Genomic DNA, 23,347 nt, shown 5'->3' on the forward strand with positions numbered 1-23,347 from the left:
TTTTAAAATATTCATAACATATTTTTAATTTATGAAATTCTTCTGATCTTTCACCTTCCTTAGAATCTTATTCCAGATTTGTGCCATGCTTTGGAATTTATTATACTAATTCCTCTTTAGCATGGATGAATCAAATCTCAGAATAGCCTCCTTCTGCAGCTCCTTCTATATCTCCTTTCTTGGCTTTTCTTCCTCATCCAGGCCCCTGAGCTAAGAGTCCCCCAGGGCTTAAACCTTGAACCTTATTCTTTCTTTGTCTACATCATCTCCCTGAAGTGTTTGCATCCACTGTGACTTTTAATATCAGATATATTCTGACAACTCTACGATTTATTGATCTGTTCATGATCTCACTCTTCACCACAAAATCTATATCAAACTGCATACTTGCCCTCTCCGTCTGGATTCTAACAAACATCCCAATTCCTTCCCACAGTAGTACCTGGCCTCCCTGTCTTCCTGTTTTAATAAATGATACCCACAATCAACTGGGCTTCCCTGATAGCTCAACTGGTAAAGAATCAGCCTGCAATGCGAGAGACCTGGGTTCAATCCCTGGTTTGGGAAGTTTCCCTGGAGGAAGGCATGGCAACCCACTCCAGTATTCTTGCCTGGAGAATCCCCAAGGACAGAGGAGCCTGGAGGGTTACAGTCCATGGGATCGCAAAGAATTGGACACGACTAAGAGACTAAGCACAGCACAGCACCCATAATCAACCAGTAGCTCAAGACAAAATCCTGGAGTCAATCTTATGACCACTTTCCCTTGTGCTGTATACTGAATTCCCCTAATCCTGTTACCTTCACCTTCAAAAAGGTATCAAAAAAAAAAATCCAACATTCTTTTCATCTTATATCTTACCTTGACAAATGTGATGTAACCCTACATGGCCTCCCTACTTCCACTTCTGCCATATTATCTGTTCTCTCTACAGGAAGAGTTTTTCCAGATTCTTTTTCAGATCCCAATTTGACCTTTCTAGTCGACACGCCATCTCAAGGAACTCTTCCAGTCATAGTGGGATGCTTTGTGCTCTGCCTGAAATATTCTTTCCAATATAGTTCATCTTCCCACTTCATTCAAATTTCAGCCCAAAAGTCAAGTCGTCAGAGACAGCTAAAATCATAACCTATTTATGCCCTTATTTCTTCATAGTGCTTATCATTACCTCATATATAATTATATTATATATCATTTGGTTACCTGCTTATGTGTCTCTCCCACCACTAGAAAGTAAGCTACCTGGGGGCAGGGGCTCTGCCGTTTTCAGGTCTTCATGTTGCAGAGTCCAGAGAAGTACCTGCATGGAGTATATCTTTCTTAAACATTTATTGATTCAGCAGATGACTTCAACACACCTCCTAAATCTCTCCACTGTAGACTTTGCAGAAAGCTGGATATGCAATGGGACAGAAAAGGAAAAGACTTTGGTTAGGATACTGGCCCACCTGCTGAGTGGATCATGAGCATCTTTGAGATCTGAGTGTACTTGGGCCTTGAAAGTGATGGGGATGAAAAAAAAAACAGAACCATGAAATCAAACTCAGTGGATGTTTGGGCATGAACATGTCTAGCTGATTTCAAGGGATATCCAAGACAATACTGCCCACCTAGGGATGTTGCCTGGTTAGAAAAATCCTAGATCTACAAATCATTAATACAGTCAGGTGTATGCCCTATAAGGAGAATATGGCTCCCTGTTCAATGGTCCCCATATGAAGAAATATTTGGTTTAACCCTTACTTGTGCTTCTTATGGGCTTTCCAGGTGCCTCAGTGATAAAGATTCTGCCTGTCAATATAGGAGACACAGGAGATACTGTTTCAATCCCTGGGTTGGGAAGATCCCCTGGTGGGGGAAATGGCAACCCACTCCAGTATTCTTGCCTGGATAATCCCATGAACAGAGGAGCCTGGCAGGCTACAGTCCATGGGGTTGCAAAGAGTCAAATATGACTGAGCACACATGCACAGTGCTTCTTATGTGGGTCACATGAGAACTGACTAGAAAACCACCACCTCAGAAACATGTTCAGAGACACCTGAGTGTTATCTTCCTTAGCAAACTTGCATATTCAATCTGAAAACTTATTAGCAACCCTATGGTGACAGATCAAATTGTCACATGGCTCTCAGAGCTTGGGAAATGCTTGATGATTGGGCCAGGCCATTTCTATTATAGGAAATTTACCTTTGACAAGTCTTCAAAGCACAGTGTGACTTCTGCTCTATATAGGGCCAGACTCAGGGATGGAAACTCTGGTCTTTAAAAACTACTGCTTGTGGTGTATGAGACTGATGGCAACTATGCAAATGATGGATCAAAAAGAAAACCAAAATCAATCTGCCATCTCAGTTTTCCAAATGTTCAAGAATCCTACATGATACTATGGAAGAAACACAGAACTTTAGATTGGTGGTAACTTTGGAAGTAACAGCAAGTATGGGAGACCTCTCTAATCAACATCCTCAGGGAAGATCACTCACAACCTCTTGAAGTGTTAACTTCGAGATCGACTTCCAGTGAAGAAAGTTTGCAAGCTTTCCATACATGAGCTATATATTAGTACTGCCATACTTTCCCACATTACTGAGAGATAAGAGCTGGGGAGTCAGATGTCTTGGGGGTGGACTGTCATCAACAACCCACAAGTTCTGGATGAACCCTACTGTGCAGACCCCTTTTCCATCCCCACTTCTGTGCTGCCCAGCGTGGTCCTCCCTACCCTCTCATACAGATGACTGCAGTGACCTCTATTCTCCGATCCCTCTGCCTTTACTCACTTACTACTAACCCACTGTTCAGCCTAGCACTCTTTGCTTTTTGTTCTTTAACTGAAGTTTAATTTTAGTCAAGATTATGCATATAGAAGGTTTAAAAAGTACCACAATAAACCTCTTAACTCCCCTTATTTTCCTGATCTAGTAGGAAATGAAAGCAAATCCCTAAGGTGAAAGGCCCTAAAATCAGGTGAATGTGGTTATAACAGGATTGGTAATTGACTTTCTGACCTCCAAATCCCAGGCTGACTGGCTGCACAGAACAGGGTAGGATATTTCATTAACCTTTCAGCAATGCAACCCCTCCCACTTCACAGGACTGATTTTTTTGTTCTTTAGACACAGCTTACTGTATATATGAATAACTGAATCACTGTGCTATATACCTGAGACTGAAAGTGAAAGTGAAGTCGCTCAGTCGTGTCTGACTCTTTGCAACCCCATGGACTGTAGCCTACCAGGCTCCTCTGTCCATGGGATTTTCCAGGCAATAGTACTGGAGTGGATTGCCATTTCCTTCTCTAGGGGATCTTTCCAACCCATGGATTGAGCCTGGGTCTCCGGCATTATAGACAGATGCTTTACTGTCTGAGCCACCAGGGAAGTCCTAAGACTAACATATTATAAATCAACTATACTTCAATTTCCTCCCAGCTTTGTGTCTCAGATGGTAAAGGGTCTGCCTGCAATGTGGGAGAGCCGGATTTGATCCCTGGGTCGGGAAGATCCCCTGGAGAAGGAAATGGCAACCCACTCTAGTACTCTTGCCTTGAAAATTCCATGGACTGAGGAGCCTGGTAGGCTACAGTCCACTGGGTCACAAAGAGTTGGACACGACTGAGTGACTTCACTTTCACTTCCCTCCCACCTGGACATCACCAGATGGTCAATACCAAAATCAGATTGATTATATTTTTTGCAGCCAAAGATGGAGAAGCTCTATAAAGTAAGCAAAACAAGACAGGGAGCTGACTGTGGCTCAGATCATGAATTCCTTATTGCCAAATTCAGATTTAAATGGAAGAAAATAGGGGGAACCACTAGATCATTCAGGTATGACCTAAATCAAATCCCTTATGATTATACAGTGAAAGTGAGAAATAGATCAAGGAATAAGATCTGATAGACAGAGTGCTTGAAGAACTATGGACAGAGGTTCATGACATTGTACAGGAGGCAGTGATCAAGACCATCCCCAAGAAAAAGAAATGCAAAAAAGCAAAATGGTTATCTGAGGAGGCTTTACAAAGAGCTGTGAAAAGAAGAGAAGTGAAAGACAAAGGAGAAAAGGAAAGATATACCCATTTGAGCAGAGTTCCAAAGAATAGCACGGAGAGATAAGAAAGCCTTCCTCAGTGATCAGTACAACAAAATAGAGAAAAACAATAGAATGGGAAAGAATAGAGATCTCTTCAAGAAAACTGGAGATACCAAGGGAACATTTCATGCAAAGATGGGCACAATAAAGAATAGAAAAGATATTGACCTAACAGAACCAGAAGATATTCAGAAGAGGTGGCAAAAATACAGAGAAGAACTGTACAAAAAAGATCTTCACGACCCAGATAATCACCATGGTAGTATGATCACTCACCTAGAGCCAGACATCCTGGAATGTGAAGTCAAGTCGGCCTTAGGAAGCATCACTACCAACAAAGCTAGTGGAGGTGATGGAATTCTGGTTGAACTATTTCAAATCCTAAAAGATGATGCTGTGAAAGTGCTACAGTCAATATGCCAGCAAATTTGGAAAACTCATAGTGTTCATAGGACTGGAAAAGGTCAGTTTTCATTACAATCCCAAAGAAAGGCAATGCCAAAGAATGCTCAACCTACAGCACAATTGCACTCATCTCACATGCTAGCAAAGTAATACTCAAAACTCTCCAAGCCAGGCTTCAACAGTACATGAACCATGAACTTCCAGATGTTCAAGCTGGATTTAGAAAAGGCAGAGGAAACAAAGATCAAATTGCCAACATCCATTGGATCACAGAAAAAGCAAGCGAGTTCCAGAAAAATATCTACTTCTGCTTTATTGACTATGCCAAAGCCTTTGACTGTGTGGATCACAATAAACTGTGGAAAATTCTTCAAGAGATGGTAAATACCAGACCACCTGACCTGCCTCCTGAAAAATCTGTATGCAGGTCAGGGAGCAACAGTTAGAACTGGACATGGAACAGCAGACTGGTTCCAAATAGGAAAAGGAGTACATCAAAGCTGCATATTGTCACCCTGCTTATTTAACTTACATGCAGAGTACATCATGAGAAATGCTGGGCTGGATGAAGCACAAGCTGGAATCAGATTGCCAGGAGAAATATTGATAACCTCACATATGCAGAGGACACCACCCTAATGGCAGAAACTGAAGAAGAACTAAAGAGCCTCTTGATGAAAGTGAAAGAGGAGAGAGAAAAAGTTGGCTTAAAACTCAACATTCAGAAAACTTAAGATTATGGTATCTGGTCCCATCACTTCGTGGCAAATAGATGAGGAAGCAGTGGAAACAGTGACAGACTTTATTTTGCTCCAAAATCACTGCAGATGGTGACTGCAGCCATGAAATTAAAAGACACTTACTCCTTGGAAGAAAAGTTATGACCAACTTAGCATATTAAAAATCAGAGACATTACTCTGCCAACAAAGGTCCTTCTAGTCAAGGCTATGGTTTTTCCAGTAGTCATGTATAGATATGAGAGTTGGACTACAAAGGAAGCTAAGCACTGAAGAATTGAAGCTTTGGAACTATGGTGTTGGAGAAGACTCTTGAGAGTCTCTTGGACTGCAAGGAGATCCAACTAGTCCATCCTAAAGGAAATCAGTCCTTTAGGATGAATTAGGAAATCAGTTCCGAATATTCATCGGAAGGACTGATGCTGAAGCTTAAACTCCAATACTTTGGCCACCTGATGCAAAGAATTGACTCACTGGAAAAGACCCTGATGCTGGGAAAGATTGAAGGTGGAAAGAGAAGGGGACGACAAGAGGATGAGATGGTTGGATGGCATCACCAACTCAATGGACATGAGTTTGAATAAACTCTGGGATTTGGTGACAGACAGAGAGGCCCGGCACGCTACAGTCCATGGGGTTGCAAAGAGTTGGACACGACTAAGCAACTGGACTGAACTGATACTTCAATTAAAAAAAAAAAAAAAAAAAAAGAATCACCTGCACAGATCTCATTAACTAGGATTCAGGTCCCACCCCCGGTCTATTGAATCTGATTATTTAAGAAAGGGGCTCCAAGGCCCATGTTTTTAAAAGCTTACCAGGTGATCACTTAAGCACAGGGAGAGTTAGGAATCATGGTCCTACTTCAGCACTTGAAGAGGTACACAGTGTTAGGGTGCCCCGTCTTTAGTGGTGCTAAGTCTTAGTGGATTCAGGTGTTGTCACCCTCATCCCTCCATTATAAAAATGATGTTCATCATAAGATCAATGTCTATCATTAGGTTTGACAAAGTGGTGGTTTACAAAATCTATCATTCCTTTTGCATTGGAGTTCTGTAAAGAATTATTCCTTTTTAATTATAAAATTACCCTAAATGCAGTTCATACACATGCTGGCTTCTTTCCTCATCTGTTTTCAAAGTGATGGATTGAACCCCATCAACACCAAATACAAAAGGTCACCATGAGTGTTTTTCTAAGGGTGATTGTGAGCTCATAGATTTTAATCTATGTGATATGATTCAATACATTCTGCATTTTTTTTTTTTTTTTTTGTATTCTAACTGTCCCGGTTTTGATTAGGAGAAGCCTTCAAGTTGCCTCCTGCGTCATTTTGATGTGACCACACATGAATCACATATGCTCCATGGAGATCTAGTTTCTTTAAGTGGAATGTGGTATTCAGAAGCCACAATCAGGGCATCAAGTTTGCTCACTGCTACTGAGTTGTTAACTCCTCTAGACCTACTCAGTGGACAAAGCAAGCAAACATTTTTCAGAAAGAGAAATCATGAGCCCAAACTGGTATTTCTGATTTTAATTTAGGACTACTGAGTTTTGAGTCAACTACTTTGATTCCATATTTCTCTTACATCTTGATTCTTATCTATACTGGCATATTTATATATTTGTTTTTCATGTAATACATGTATAATTGTTTTACAGTCTGTGTCCCCCTGTATCTGTATGTTAAAGCCATAACCCCCAATGTGGCTGTATTTGGAGACAAAAGGGTTAAGTGTTAATCCAATCAGATTGCCATCCTTAAAGAGGGGGAAGAGACATCACAGAGAAGAGATTGACCTTGTGAAGTAGAGTGAGCCGGGAAGCCAGCTAGGAAGAAGAGTTCCTTACCAAAAACCAACCCTAATGGTGTCCTGATATTGGGTTTCCAGCTTCAAGAATTGTAAGAAAATAAATTTCTGTTGTTTTAGCCACCCATCCCATGGTATTCTGTTACGACACCCTGAGAAGACCAATACAATTAGTTTCAAAATAATCATATATTATTAAGAGTCTACTGAATTGCTGTTTAATATTTCTCTGTTGTTCAATTATCCTTAAAATATATGCCATTAAGGATGTGGAGTCAACATACTGTGATTTAAAATAAATTGAAGAAATTAGTTTTTTTCCTGTGCTTGTGTCACAAACTTGAGGAGACAGATTCAGTAGGTTTTTCAGTTTCTGCTGGGACGTGCTCCCATGTGAACTGGTTGTTGTCAACACCTGCTGTGCAGTTGTAATTCTGGGCTCTCTCTTAACTTTATTCTGGGGATCCCTGTCTCCTGGATTACCATAATCTTTCTGGGTAAGGTTCTTTCTTCATTTTGGTAGTATACAACTTTAAACAGCTTCCTGAGAGAGGATGCAAGGATATAATATTGTAATTTATCTTTTCTATCCCCATATTTGATTAAGGTTTAGCTAGGTGTAGACTTTCAGGTTAGAAACTATTTTCCTTAGAATTTTGAAATCATGTTCCATTGACTTCCGGTTTCTAGTATGATGTAGAGATGCCTGATGCATTCTATATCTTGATTCTCTGCATGAAAACTGATTTTCTTTCCTTTTTATTAGCTCTTATATCTTTGCCCCCAGAGTTTTGCTCTGTTATGAGTTTCTGCTTTTAGTTTTCATGCAGGTCTTTTCAATTTGGACACTCATGCCACTCAACTCTAGAAAAATTTATTGCATTATTTCATTATTTCCTCCACACTATTTTTTCTGTGCTTTCTGATAATTCTGTTCTTAACTTGTACTTCCCAGATTCATCCTCTAATTTGCTTATCTTTTTTCCAAAGTGTCCAGGTTTCTTCTTTTCTCTGTACATTCCTTTTAAAAAATAGTCTTCTGTTCCTTTATGGTTGCAATTCTTACCTCTCTAGTAATATTGATATATGTTTTTCTATATATAAAGTCTGTTTCCTTCAAAATGAGCTTGTTTTATTTTGTTTTTTTCTTTCACTTTGTTTATCTTGACTCTGCCTTTCACATTGTCTTTAAATATCTTGAGACCCTTGATAAATAGTGAAGTAGAGGAAATGGGTGGGTACTCTCTGTGTCAGAGTCTTGTTGACTGTCTTCCCTACAAAGCATCTTACTTAAACACACCCTACAGGAAACCTTATTATCAGTATCTTTAGGTTTTTAATTCTCTTTGGCTGATCAGATTCTTCAAAGAATGCTGTTCTGCCTGGGGAGTGAAAGCCAGTTGTAGGAACCCAGGTACAAAGACACATAAGCATTCTCTCGGTTCCCTGTTGTCCAGATCACACCTCTACCCAGCCCAGAGACCCTCTCCAAAAACTAAACATCAGTGTTCTTAAAAGATTGGGGGAGCAGTTGCCCCATCACAGGGACTTGGGGAGGAGAGCTGGGGCTCCATCTGCTTCTCAAATGGATTTGCAATCATTTTTCCTGATTTTATAAATTTCCAGAAGTGCCTTATGCTGCAAATTCTTTGGTCTCTTGGGGATTCTACTATGTAAGCCAGGTTGCTTTTTGGTTTTTACTTATGCCAGTGAAAAATTCCATTTTCTCAGCTGAGCTACATCACTTACCACTCACCATCTGCTTTCCAGTTCCCCAAATTTTGTTACTTCTGTCCTTATGAGTTTATGCCTTTTTAAAATGTTTCTTATTGAAGTATAATATAAAAACAGAAAGTTGCATATATCCTAAGAGTAGATCTCAATGTGTTCAAAAACAGAACACAATCACATAACCATACCCACATCACAAGACAGAACATGAGCAGAATCCCAGAGGTCCCCTGGAGGCTCCCTCAGTCTTAGTCTCCCTCCTCTCAATGATATCCACTTTCCTGACTTTTAACAGCACAGATAAGTGTTTCCTATTCTTTAACTTTGTGTAAATGGGATTACACAGTATGTATTCTTTTCTGTCTGGTTTCTTTCACTCAGCATTTTGTTTGTGACATTAACCCATAATGTAAAATGTCTACAGTTCATTCTTACTGCTGTATTTATGGTTTACTTTTCCACCGTACCACAATTTATTTATCCACTTTGATGAACACTTAGTTTCCAATTTGGGAGCTATTCTTGATGTAAATATTCTTACACATTTTTTTTTGGTAAACACGTGTGTGCATTTCTGTTAGGTCTATGCCTAGGAGTGGAACTGTTATGTCACAGAACATGCATATATCCAGCTTTCTCAGACACCATTATATTGTTTGCCAAGTTGTTTCTATTCATTTACATTCCTATAAGCTGAACATGAGATTCTGACGGTTCTGTTTCATTATCAACATCTTTTTTCACTGTAAACTTTATGGTGGGTATTTGTGCATTTATAATTTTTAATAAATATTTATTTGGCTGTGCTGGTCTTGGTTGTGGCATGTGGGATCTAGTTCCCTGGCCAGGAATTGAACCTAGGCCCCCTGCATTGGGAGCTCAGAGTCTTAAACATTGGACCACCAGGGAAGTCCCTATTTGTGTATTAAAAAAATTCTTTTCCTGCTGTTTTCATGAGTATAGAAAAGGAAGTAGACTTTGGTATTGTCTATGTATGCTGTCATATTTATTAGGAAGCTACCCAAGGTTTTGGTTTTCCTAAAACACTGATTTGATCGTGTCTCTCTTCTTCACTAAAATCCTTCAGTAGTTCTCAGGATAAATTTCAAACTTCTTTCCTTAATCCTCAAGGCCCACCTTGAGCTGTCCCTGGATAGCTCTAGCATATCTCTTCCATCTATGTGGTTATAACCTGGTAGAATATCTTATAATTTACCAATACACCATGCTCTCTTTTAAGCATCTATGCAACTGCACTAACCACTGCTTCTTCTTAAATTGATTTCTCCAGCCTTCTCTACCTAACTTACTCCTCTGCCACCATCAAGAACCAGTACTGAAGAACCCTTTCCTTGAGTGCCCCCAAGACGCCCTCTTCTGTAGTCCTCTGTCACCCTTTGATTGCTTCCATCAGGGTTTTTAATGGAATGATCACTTGTCTCTCTTTCCCCAGTTCCTGGGGAACTCACTGAGAGGAAGAATCTTTTCTTGAGCATCCCATGGACAGCAAGGAGATCAAACCAGTCAATCCTAAAAGACATCAACCCTGAATATTCATTGGAAGGACTGATGCTGAAACTGAAGCTCCAATACTTTGGCCACATGGTGCAAAGAGCTAACTCACTGGAAAAGACCCAGATGCTGGGAAAGACTGTGGGCAAGAGAAGAAGGGGATGAGAGGATGAGATGGTTGGATGGTATCATTGACTCAATGGACATGAGTTTGTGCAAACTCCAGGAGTTGGTGATGGACAGGTAAGCCTAGTATGCTGCAGACCATGGGGTTGAAAAGAGTTGGACACAAATGAGCAACTGAACAACAACAAAAACTCCATGAGGGCATGATTTATTTCTGTTTTCATGGTTCAACTCCCTTTTCCCAGATAATAGTGCCTGACAAATAGTAGGTGCTCAATGCATTTGCTAAATGGGTGAATAAATTGTTAAATAGGTGAGTTGCTAAATAATTGCTAAATAAATGAGTTCATTGTAGGAAAATTAGAAATTGGAAAATTTTAAAAAAGGAAAATGTAGCATTCACTTATACAAGCCACAATTGCGCTCCTTGTGATTCACCCAAGAAAAACAAAAACATGTCCACTAAACGACTTTTATGTGAATGGTCATAGCACTCATAATAGAAAAAAAAACTGCAAGCACTCTAAATAGCCATCAATAGGAAAATGGTAAACAATGTGGTATACCCAACAATGAAACACCACCCAGCATGAAAAAAGGAGGAAACTACTGAGTAAAGTACCCAGGGGCACTGGTTTGATTGCCTGCAAGGGACACAAGACCTTAGAATGCTGAGATGAACTGTATCTTGCCTGTGGTTATGAATACGAGGTGTGCACATCTGTCAAAGTTCCTAAACTATACTTTTAAAATGGAAACAAGGCCTGGAGCTGACTGTGGCTCAGATCACAAGCTCCTTATTGCAAAAATTAGACTTAGAGTAAAGAAAGTAGGGAAAGCTACTAGGCCATGCATAAAAGACCTAAATCAAATCCTTTGCAATTATACAGTGGAGGTGATGAATAGATTCAAGTATTAGATCCGGTAGACAGAGTGCCTGAAGAACTATGGAGTCAGAGGTTCTACCCTTGTGCCACAAGATGACCTGAAGAACAATGGATGGAGGTTTGTAACATTGTACAGGAGATAGTGACCAAAACCATCTCCAAGAAAAAGAAATGCAACAAGGCAAAGTGGTTGTCTGAGAGGCATTACAAAGAGCTGAGAAAAGAAGAGAAGCAAAAGGCAAAGGAGAAAGGGAAACATATGCTCAATGGAATGCAGAGTTCCAAAGAATAGCAAGGAGAGATAAGAAAGGCTTCTTAGTGAACAGTGCAAAGAGATAGAGGAAAACAATAGGATGGGAAAGACTAGAGATCTCTTCAAGAAAATCGGAGATACCAAGGGAACACTTCATGCAAAGATGGGCACAATAAAGGACAGAAAAGGTATGGACCTAACAGAAGCAGAAGGTATTAAGAAGAGATGGCAAGAATATACAGAAGAACTGTACAAAAAAGATCTTCATGACCCAGATAATCACCATGGTATGCTCACTCACCTAGAGCCAGACATCCTGGAATGTGAAGTCAAGTGGGCCTTAGGAAGCATCACTATAAACAAAGCTAGTGGAGGTGATAGAATTGCAGCTGAGTTATTTCAAATCTTAAAAAATGATGCTGTTAAAGTTCTGCATTCAATATTGAAATATTTCAAAAGTTCAACAGAGGCCACAGGACTGGAAAACGTCAGTTTTCATTCCAATCCCAAAGAAAGCAATGCCAAAGAATGTTCAAACTACCATACAATTGCACTCATTTCACATGCTAGCAAGGTAATGCTCAAATTCCTTAAAGCTAGGCTTCAGCAGTACATAAATCGAGAATTTCCAGATGTAAAAGCTGGATTAAGAAAACGCAGAGGAACCAGAGATCAAATTTCCAACATTCAGTGGACTATAGAGAAGGCAAAGGAATTCCAGAAAAATGTCTATTTCTGCTTCACTGACTATGATTAATTAATTAAAAGACGCTTGATCCTTGGAAGAAAAGCTATGACAAACCTAGACAACATATTAGAAAGCAGAGACATAACTTTTCTAATAAAGGTGCATAGGGTCAAAGCTATGGTTTATCTGGCAGTCATGTACAGATGTGAGAGTTGGCCTTAAAGAAGGCCATGAGCATGTCAATGTATGACAAAACCACTACATTACTGTCAAGTAATTAGCCTCCAATTAAAATAAATAAATTTAAAAAAAATAAAGAAAGATGAGCACTGAAAAATTGATGCTTTCAAACTGTGGTGCTATGGAAGACTCTTGAGAATCCCTTGGACAGCAAGGAAATCAAACCAGTCAACCCTAAGGGAAATCAGCCTTCAATATTCATTGGAAGAACTGATGCTAAAACTGAAGCTCCAATACTTTGGCCACCTGATGAGAAGAGCTAATTCACTGGAAAAGACCCTGATGCTGGGAAAGATCAAAGGCAGGAGGAGAAGGGGCAACAGAGGATGAGATGGTTGGATGGCATCACTGACTCAGTGGACATAAGTTTTAGCAAACTTCAGGAGATAGTGAAGGACAGGGAAGCCTGGCATGCTGCAGTCTACGGGGTCGCAAAGAGTCAAAGACACAATTTAGTGACTGAACAACACTTTTTAGTAATGTAAAAGCTTTTCAAAAATTAATTTAAAATTATTTTGAAAGGAAAATTTGAGAACGAGAGTACTGCTCACCTCCACTGCCACATCTAGCCTTGCCTAAGACTGCAGCCTTGACTAGCCCTTGTTGTCCTGAGAAGCCACTCCACACCTCACGCAGGCCCATGCTACTGTCTTCCCCACAAGCAGTAGGAGTCGTATTTTCACTGTCAGATTCACCATCAGGTTCCTGCCTTATCAGACTCCCAAGGTCCAATCTATTAATGGATTAAAGTCCTCAGTAGGGCACACCTAAGCCTCACAGCTGACTCTGCCAGCCTTCCCAGGGCCAACAATGACTATCCTTTGTAACTCTGCCCTGTAAGCTGCCCTGTGACCCTGGCAGATGATCTAAAGCCTGACTCCTCGGAGTGTAATCCCCAGACCAGCAGCATCTGCACTGGTCAGAGATGGAAAGTCCAGCCCTGGCTCAGAACTTCCAACTCAGAATCTGCCTTGTGACATGACCCTGGGTCACTTGGATGGACACTAAGTTTTGAGAGACTTTCTGAGCTTCAGATTTCTCTGTTAATAGTAACAACCACACCTGCCTTTCCAGTTTCCAGGAGGACTGAGTGAATCACACTACAAGGCCACCTGCTCAATGGCTGTCACTTAGTAAGGTTATTCATGAACGTCCCTCTCCTGACTCCTGGCCCTGCTCCCCAGTCATTCCTGGCAAACCTCAGGCATGGTCAGTAAAAAGGTTTGCCGGCAAATCTGAACAGCCATCCTGGACGGCTGGATGACTGACTTCACAGAGTTGGAAATGTCACTGGAACCTCCAGAGCATGCAACATGGCCAGGAGAGAAGGCTGAGCTTGCCGTCTGTCAGCATCTCAAGACCCACTCCTTGCCCACTCCCCCGATCCTTGTGCTAATAATGGCAAATATAATGAATTCTGTGATGACCTAGAGGGGTGGGATGCAGGGGTGGGAGGGAAGTTTAAGAGGGAGGGTTCGTATATTTATGGTTAAGACTGACGCACTGTCGCACAGCAGAAACCAACACAACATCGTAAAGCAATTAAAATAATAATGACAAATACATTCCCACATTCATTTGAATATGGCATTTCCAGCTGGGTCATCATCCCTGGTGTGTCACCTTGCTCTGAGGATAAAATGTAGATTGAAACTTACCATGAATTCATCTGTCTGCCAACACTAAAAGAGATGGGACACAGAGAGGCCTTCTATACGGAAAACATTTGCACTTCCTCCTCTCCCTGTCTTCCCAATTTTTCTTTCCCTTCTCCTGTCACCCTTTTTATCTTCCTCTGGAGAGATGATTTTCCCTCCAGGCAGTTGTCATTAGCTCCCAGGCAGTTGTGAAGATCAGCCGGCTACTGGTCTGTGAACTGGCTGATCCACAGAAGAAGCAGGGCTTCCTCCTAGCTCCCATAGGCCTCCCAAGCCTCCTTTCTGGACCTGGTTGTCACTGAAGCCCAGGGGAAGCTCTGTGGGCTGACAGACAACAGTAGTAGTTCCCCAAATGCCTGCCACTGCACCCCACCCCCACTACACACACAGGCACCACTTCCTTTGTGCCAGCTAATCCACTAGACACTCTGTGCAGTCTCCTGTAATCCTCTAAACCACTCTAGGGCCAGGAGAAAAGATCCCACCAGACCCCCTTCCACAGGTGAGACCCCAGGGAAGAGACTTGGTCTTTCAGGGAAAGCAGAGTAAGGATGCTGGTCCTGAGAGCTGGGGCTTTGGCAGGGGTGCTCATGCCTCCAATATCTCCCCCTCCTCACAAGGACCTTGGGATCTGCCTGGGATGTCAAATCGATGATGTAGCATGACCCAGGCTCTCCGGATTTCCAAAGAGCCCTCCCCTGGCCTCCCTCAAGGAGAAAGCACTGCCTCTTGTGTAAGAGAGAGTCAGGGTTAACAAAAGACAGTGGCAGCTCTCCTCTGGAGCCAGATGGAGTCCCTAAGAGCGTGCTAAGAGTTAACACAAAACAATGGCAGCTCTCCTCAAGAAGATGGAGCCAGATGGAACCCCCTAAAAGCAAGTTACTGCTTAAAAATCCAGTGTCAAGTGACAGTGTAGCCAGCACTCTGAGCAGTAATTGGCATTAAGAGAGGCTTGGAACTGCAAACCAGTGATTTTCAGTTGATATAAAAAAAGGTAATTGACATTAAGTGCTGTTTGGAGCGGCAAACTAGTAATTTGCAAATGACATTCAGTAAGAAATCATTTACGTCTATTGACATTAAATAGGCGTGAGGTCACAGAGCTTGGGCAAAGGAGCAGGGGCTAGAAGGAGCTGGGAGACCATTAGGATCACAGACGCTTCACCCTCAGCGCCTCTTCCTGAGTAGTTGCTCTGCTCCAGGAAGGGTCTATCGGGGACCAGACGATGCTCCCCACCTTACAACCCCTCCCTCCTCACCCATCTCTTCTCAGATGAATTCTGTCACTTCCCTCAGGAGAAAATGTCTTCCCCACCAGGCGCCAGCCCCCACCCCACCGCTGATCCCTCGGCTTGGAGGCTCCCGCGTGTCACGAGGCGCAGCCCGCCCCAGGAAGCCTCGGGCTGCAGGACCTCGCCCGCGCTCCACCACATCACCCCTTCCAGCTGCCTGGCGACCCTCCAAACGGAGACCCGAGGCCAGCGCACGCTGCAGTGTGATGAGCCAGCGCGTCTGCTGTTCTGATTAAGGGAGTTCATAAAAGAAAGGGAACAAACACGCTGCAGATGATCTGGGAACGGAAGGACTTGTCCAATGACGGTCGGAAGCAGCAGCCTACCCGCCTTCCTCCCACCCCCAACCCGACCCCGACCCCGACCGCAATTCTGACCCCTGAGGGCTGATGTTGGTGCTGACCTTCTGCACTGGCAGAGCAGGAGGCACCACAGCTGTGATTGCTGGCTGTGGCTGAAGCTGCAGGGAGGAAGCCCCCTGCCGCCCCACCCCCAGCACTGCCTGGGGAAGGCTGCCTTGTTGGTGAGCTCTTCCTAATCTATTCTGTAATAGATGAGAGTGAGCCTCTTAGCTCCCAAAGCTCGATTCTCAGGACATCTGCCGGTGCTGGAGCGTACATGGCTTTTGCAGTGCCTACAACTACACCCTGGATGCATATTAACAGTCACATTATAGATGGGGTCTTACATGGCTAGATGGAGTACACCTTAAGTGAAAGAAGCACAGAAGAAATGAAGCCTGGCTCCCTCTGCACCTGCAAACCAGCACACTTTATACTTCAAAACAGCCCCTGTTAAACTTGAGACCCCTGGATCGTCCTGTAAACTAAGTTCTCAGCCCCTTCCTGGGGACCTCTGGAGCCTTTCCCACCAGGCACCTGCCTGAGCAGGTTTTGGATGGAAGGGGCAAAGAGGTAGACAGCTTTTTCTGGCTGCACCACTAAGAAGAGAGAGGGGAAAGCACTGAGCCGGATCTTGTCTCCAGAATCAGTGTGTAAATAAAACATGACCCCTTTTCAAGAAAAAGAAACATGTCACCAGGGAATGCGTTCCTTCTTCTTGGGAACTTGAGTTTCCCAAACAGTGCTCTTTTGGAATCTGTTGAAATTACAGGAAAGGAAAATCAAAATCCCCTTGGTCCAGGGCAAAAATGGAAAAGAAACCTAGGTAGAGTAAACTATAACCATAACCCTTATCTCCCTTTCTTTCTTCCTAAGGGCACATGTTACCTGGGCCCAGGGCACCCTGACCCACCACTGGCTCAGGTCCTGCTTCCAGGCTAGAGACCTAGAAACCAGAAGGAGGGCCTAGCAGTGACCAACAAAGAGGTAAAGGAGGGCCAGGGGGTGCCGAAGGTCCTGCATCAGGTGCATTGTAGAGGTCAGAGTTGGAAATGAAATAAGGGAGAAAGATGAAAAATTAAGAAAAAAGGTGAAAAAATAAAAAGGAAAACAGTCATCTTCCTCAAAAAAAAATATGAGTTAAGGTCAGGAACAGCAGACTATTAAAACCTCTTCTAAAAGTACCAAGTAATTCAACTGGAATAGTAATAAAGTGAGAGGCACAGTCTTGGAATGAAAAGAAGCAGAATGATCACTGCTGGCAAACAATATGCTTTTATGCATGGAAGATCAAAGAGAATTGACAGGAAACCACAGACTCAGTAAAAGACTTGGATTAAGTGGCTGGTTAAACGATAAATATACACAATTGCTTATAAATTGAGTGTTCTTTTAAACAATAGTAAAATTAGAAATGGAGTAAACATATGAAAAACAGAAGCCATGCACAGCAGCAAACCAACCCATAGCATGTCTAGAGATACCTTAAAAATAATGTATCAGCCTGTCTGAATAATGCCACGCATGCATGCATGCTAAGTCACTTCAGTGGTATCCAACTATTCACAACATTATGGACCCTAACCCACCAGGCTCCTCTGTCCATGGGATTCTCCAAGCAAGAATACTGGAATGGATTGCTGTGCCCTCCTCCAGGGAATCTTCCCAACCCAGATATCAAACCTGAGTCTCTTTCACATTTCCTGCATTGGCAGGCGGGTTCTTTACCACTAGCAGTACCTGGCAAGCCACTAAGAATGCCCTGACACCCTGCTAAGGACACAAATGCTTTGAGTAGGTGTCCAAACCCACCTTGATCCAGGACTGTAAAACTGAATACTGTAAACATGTCAATTTTCCTTAAATTAGCAAGTTAAGTCAAATTAAAACTTACATGGGTATTTTAAAAATTGATTTTCTTGAGCTAGACAAAGTCATTCACTTGGATAATTAAAATTGAAAATATGAAGAATAAAGAAGGACTTGCCTAATTAAAACATTTTATAAAATTAAAGTAATGATATAATTGTTATTATTTTAGGAGAAAAATTTTATTATTTTTGAGAAGAATAATATAATATGTATTATCAGGTTGGAGAAGAACTTTATAAACATATCACTATAGCAAAATAAAGAAAACAAAAATATAGGAGAATTTATTAAATAATGGCTTTATCATTTCATATGAGGAGCTAAGTATAGACCATTTAATACACGATGTTGCAAATGAAGTGAAAGTGAAAGTCACTCAATCGTGTCCTACTCTTTGCGACCTCATGGACTACATAGTCCATGGAATTCTCCAAGCCAGAATACTGGAGTGGGTAGCCTTTCCCTTCTCCAGGGGATCTTCCCAACCCAGGGATCGAACCCAGGTCTCCCGCATAGCAGGAGGATTCTTTACCAACTGATCTATGTTAAGAGCACCACAAACCATTTTTTAAAATGTAAAGTTGGAACTTTCCTCCAGTTACTTGTTACAACAATACTAATCACAGATTTACAATGAAAATAAAAATGGAGGCATGGTGAGAGAAGAGAAAAAGACACTAGATATACTAAAACTATATGAGCTTTAGTTTAAAATATTGGAGTTGGGAAGATCTTCTTTAAAATAACATCTTTAAAATAACATCTAGGTATCACCTTGCACAGGACCAAGTCCCAGAAGATACTTGATAGAGATTGGACTCAACTCCAGCCTAGTATCCCTTGCATCCCTGGATGGGTCTCTGGAATGCCTCAATTCCAGATCAACAGTGTATCTAGAGATTTGGGCAGATTTGATAGGCCTCGAATGCCATTCTGAAGAGTCTTGCATTTAGTGTGAGAGCCCAGGCCAGGGAGCTGGGACTTTGAAAGGACATGGGCAGTCCAGATGCAGATTATTCTGATGGCCACAGTCTGGGGGGACTCTGTGTGTGTGTGTGTGTGTGTGTGTGTGTGTGTGATATATAAATGGAGAGAGATTGACAGATTTCTCCAGGTTAGAGTTAGGGCAGAGAATGGCAGGTCCTGAAAATACTCAAATCTATAGATGTGATAGGCCTCTGTAGATAGTATCATATGATGCCCTAAAGCCCTCAACAAAAACTCCCTGTACTTTACATAGCCAGAAAGCAGAGAACTACCATATGCAGGGGGCTCTTAAGTGTGGTCAAAGGGCATATCACTGGTAACCACATAGGTGGAGGAATGGGGAGTTTTCCTGACCATACTACATAACCTGGGTGTATAGAGCCCCAGAAAAGACTGAGGTTGAATTTCCTGCCTTCCTGGCAGAGACTGAGTAGATCTGAATTTGATTAAAGCAAATACAGAAATGTGACATCTCTTTGTGCATCCGAGACTGGGAGTAAGATCCTTAGCGGATATAGATGTATCACAATTTATTTCACCACTTTACCATTGATATCTTTAGCTGTCTCATTTTTCTCCATCAGAAATAATTATTTTACAATTTTACTCATAAAGCCTTTCATTTCTGATTAATTATTTAATCCAAATTCCTAGAGGTATAATTACTAGATCAAAGGCATAAAGTTCTGAGGTCATAAGTGTGGGTCTCTGAAGCTATAGAATTAATGTGCTTCTAAGAGGACACAGGGGGTTCCCTTGTGGATCAGCTGGTAAAGAATCTGCCTGCAGTGCTAGAGACCTGGGTTTGATCCTGAAGATTCCCTGGAGAAGAGAAAGGCTACCCACTCCAGTATTCCCTGATAACTCAGTTGGTAAAGAATCTGCCTGCAGTGCAGGAGACCCCGGTTTGATTCCTGGATTGGGAAGCCTACCAACTTCCCAATACTACCCACTCCAGTATTCTGGCCTGGAGACGTCCATGGACTTATATAGTCCATGGTGTCGCAAAGAGTCAGACATGACTGAGTGACTTTCACTTTCAAGAGGAGACAGAAGAGAGCTCAACCTTCTCCCATCTCCACCTCCAACAAGGTCTCCTTAAAAGGCCATGTGTGAACATTGTAAGAAGTGACCATCTTTAAAACTTACTACAAAGATAATCAGACTCTGGTATTGGCCTAAGATTAGACATATAGATCAGTAGGAAAGAATTTAGAGTCCAGAAAAAAGCCATTACATTTACTGTCAATTGAATTTTGTCAAGGATGCCAAGACATTTCAATGAGGAACAAATAATCTTTTCAACAAATGATGCTGGATCTGCTGGATACCCATATGCAAAAGAATGAAGTTGGACTTCCTCCTCACAGCATACACAAAATCTAACTCTAATGCATCATTTACTTAAGGATAAGAGCTAAAACTATAAAACTCTTAAAAGAAAACATAGGAGCAAATCTTCATGACCGTGAGTTAAGCAAAGCATTCTTAGATGACACCAAAAACACAAGTAACAAAAGAAGGAAAGTAGACAAGTTGAACTTCATCAAAATTTAAAACTTTTGTGATTTAAAAGATACTACCAAGAAAGTAAAAAGATAATTCCTCCACAGAATAAGAGGGACATTTTGCAAATAATTGATGTGATGATAAGTGACCCAATTAAAATATGGGATAAGGACCATACTTTATAATATATAAAAGGACAATTCTCCAAAAATGTTCAAATGACCAATAGCACACAAAAACATGTTCCAAAGCACCAACTATCAGGGAAATGCAAATCAAAACTAAAATTGGATACCATTTTATTCACACCAGGATGGCTATAATGATAGTTTTCTTAAAAGAAAAAATAACTGTTGAAAAGGATGTAGAGAAATTGGAATTCTCATATATCATTGATGAGAAGGTAAAATGTTTCAGCCACTATGGAAAACAGTGTGGCAGTTCCTAAAAATGCTGAACATAGAAATTCCATTCCTGGCTATATACCCAGATCCAAATAGGTCCACACAAAACTTGTATACCAATGTTCATAACAGCATTATCATAATTGCCAAAGTGTGGAAACAAGCCAAATGCCTAGCAAATGATGAATGGATAAATAAAATGTGATATATCCATACAGTGGAATAGTATTTGATAATTAAAAAGGAGTGAAATATTGATACATGCTACAACATTCAGTTCAGCTCAGTTCAGTTACGTCTGACTCTTTGAAGCCAGGCTTTCCTGTCCACCACCAACTCCCAGAGCTTGCTCAAACTCATGTCCATTGAGTCGGTGGTGCTATCTAACCATCTCATCTTCAGCCATCACCTTCTCCCCCACCTTCAATCTTTCCCAGCATCAGGGTCTTTTCCAATGAGTCAATTCTTCACATCAGGTGGCCAAAATATTGGAGCTTCACCTACAGCATAAGTCCTTCCAATGAATATTCAAAACTGATTTCCTTTAGGATTGACTGGTTTGATGTTCATGCAGTCCAAGGGACTCTCAAGAGTCTTCTCCAACACCACAGTTCAAAAGCATCAATTCTTTGGTGCTCAGTTTTCTTTATAGTTCAACTTTCACATCCATACATGACTACTGGAAAAACCATAGCTTTAACTAGATGGACCTTTGTTGGCAAAGTAATGTCTCTGTTTTTTAATACGCTGTCTAGTTTGGTTCCCTGGTAGCTCGGACGATAAAGCATCTGCCTACAATGCGAGAGACCCAGATTCGATCCCTGGGTCGGGAAGATCCCCTGGAGAAGAAAATGGCAACCCACTCCAGTACTCTTGCCTGGAAAATCCCATGGACTGAGGAGTCTGGTATGCTACAGTCCATGGGGTCCCAAAGAGTTGGACATGACTGAGCGACTTCACTTCATACTTCATACTTCTAGGTTGGTCATAACTTTTCTTCCAAGGAGAAACCATCTTTTAATTTCATGGCTGCAGTCACCATCTGCAGTGATTTTGAAACCCAAGAAAATAGATCTGTCACTGTTTCCATTGTTTCCCCATCTATTTGCTATGAAGTGATGGGACTGGATACCACAATCTTTGTATTTTGAATGTTGGGTTTTAAGCCAGATTTTTCACTCTCCTCTTCCCCCTACATCAAGAGACTCTTTAGTTCTTCTTCACTTTCTGTCATAAGGGTGATGTCATCTGCATATCTGAGATTATTGATTTTCTCCTGGCAATCTTGATTCCAGCTTGTGCTTCATCCAGCCTGGCATTTTCCATGATGTACTCTGCATATGGAGAAGGAAATGGCAACCAACTCCAGTGTTCTTGCTTGGAGAATTCCATGGACAGAGGATCCAGGTGGGCTATAGTCCATGGAGTCACAAAGAGTCAGCCATGACTGAGCAACTGAACACGCAAACTCTGCATTTAAGTTAAGTAAGCAGGGTGACAGTATATAGCCTTGATTCACTCCTTTGCCAATTTGAAACCATTCCATTGTTCCATGTCTGGTTCTAAGTGTTGCTTCTTGACCTGCATACAGATTTCTCAAGAGGCAGCTAAGGTTGTCTGGTATTCCCATCTCTGTAAGAATTTTCCACAGTTTTTTGTGATATCCACAAAGGTTTTAGTATATCAATGAAGCAGAAGTAGATGTTTTTCTGGAATTCTCTTGCTTTTTCTATGATCCAGTGGATGTCTGCAATTTGATATTTTGTTCCTCTGCTACAACACTGATGAATCTTAAAATGAAAGAAACCAGGAACAAGCAACCATGTATTATATAATTTTCTTTATATAAAACATCCTAAAGAGATTAATCTATAGAGACAAAACATAGGTTATTGTTTGCCTGGAACTCAGGGCAGAAGGAAATGGAGAATAAATCCTAATGGGTATGAAATTTCTCTTTGAGCTGATAAAAATGTTTTAATATGGCTTTGATGATAGTTACCCAGCTGTGTGAATGTACCAAAACTATTGAATTGTACTTTTATGTGCACAAATTGTATGGTGTATGAATTATATATCAATAAGGCTGTTATTTTTTTAATGAGATAGGCATGCAATGGCCAGCTATTCAATTCTTCACCCATGCACAAATAGGATTTTCTTTTCCTACTGTGCAATATCTATTTACATTATGTCAGTGAACTAATTTGTCTTAATATGTTTGAAATTATTCAGATATAACATATATAAAGGCAACAATTAAGCTGTAAAAGCAAGGACTCTACGGTCTATATAATTTAAAACAAAATAAACAGCAACAAAACTCGCTGACTTCATTGTATTTCACCAGAATGAGTAACTTTCTCATTGTTGTTGTCTAAACCACTGTCATTTTACTATTTAAAAAAATAATAACTTGTTTTTTTAATTTTTTCTGTTATTTTTTAGTAGTGAACTAAAACATTTCTGCCAAGTGTCTATTAATAGGTTATTTAAATGTCTTTTTTCCAGTTTGAAATGCTACCACTATAGATGTTTTCTCATTTCTTTGTATTAATGGCTTCGCCCTTATCATATTTTTAATTTTGCTTCTTGTTTTTAAAATCTTAATAACATCATAAAGGCTATTTTTGTATGTAACTTCAAGTAAACATAATTTTAACAGCTACGTGATAGCCTTTTAATGTCTGTAAAGTGATTCACTGATTTCCTTGATGCTGAAATTTTAGATTATTTCTTTGCTTTCTCATACATTGACTCACATACATGCACACACAACGGCAACACCAAT

The sequence above is a fragment of the Bos indicus genome, chromosome 2, assembly GCF_029378745.1.
Source record: "Bos indicus isolate NIAB-ARS_2022 breed Sahiwal x Tharparkar chromosome 2, NIAB-ARS_B.indTharparkar_mat_pri_1.0, whole genome shotgun sequence".
Taxonomy (NCBI): domain Eukaryota; kingdom Metazoa; phylum Chordata; class Mammalia; order Artiodactyla; family Bovidae; genus Bos; species Bos indicus.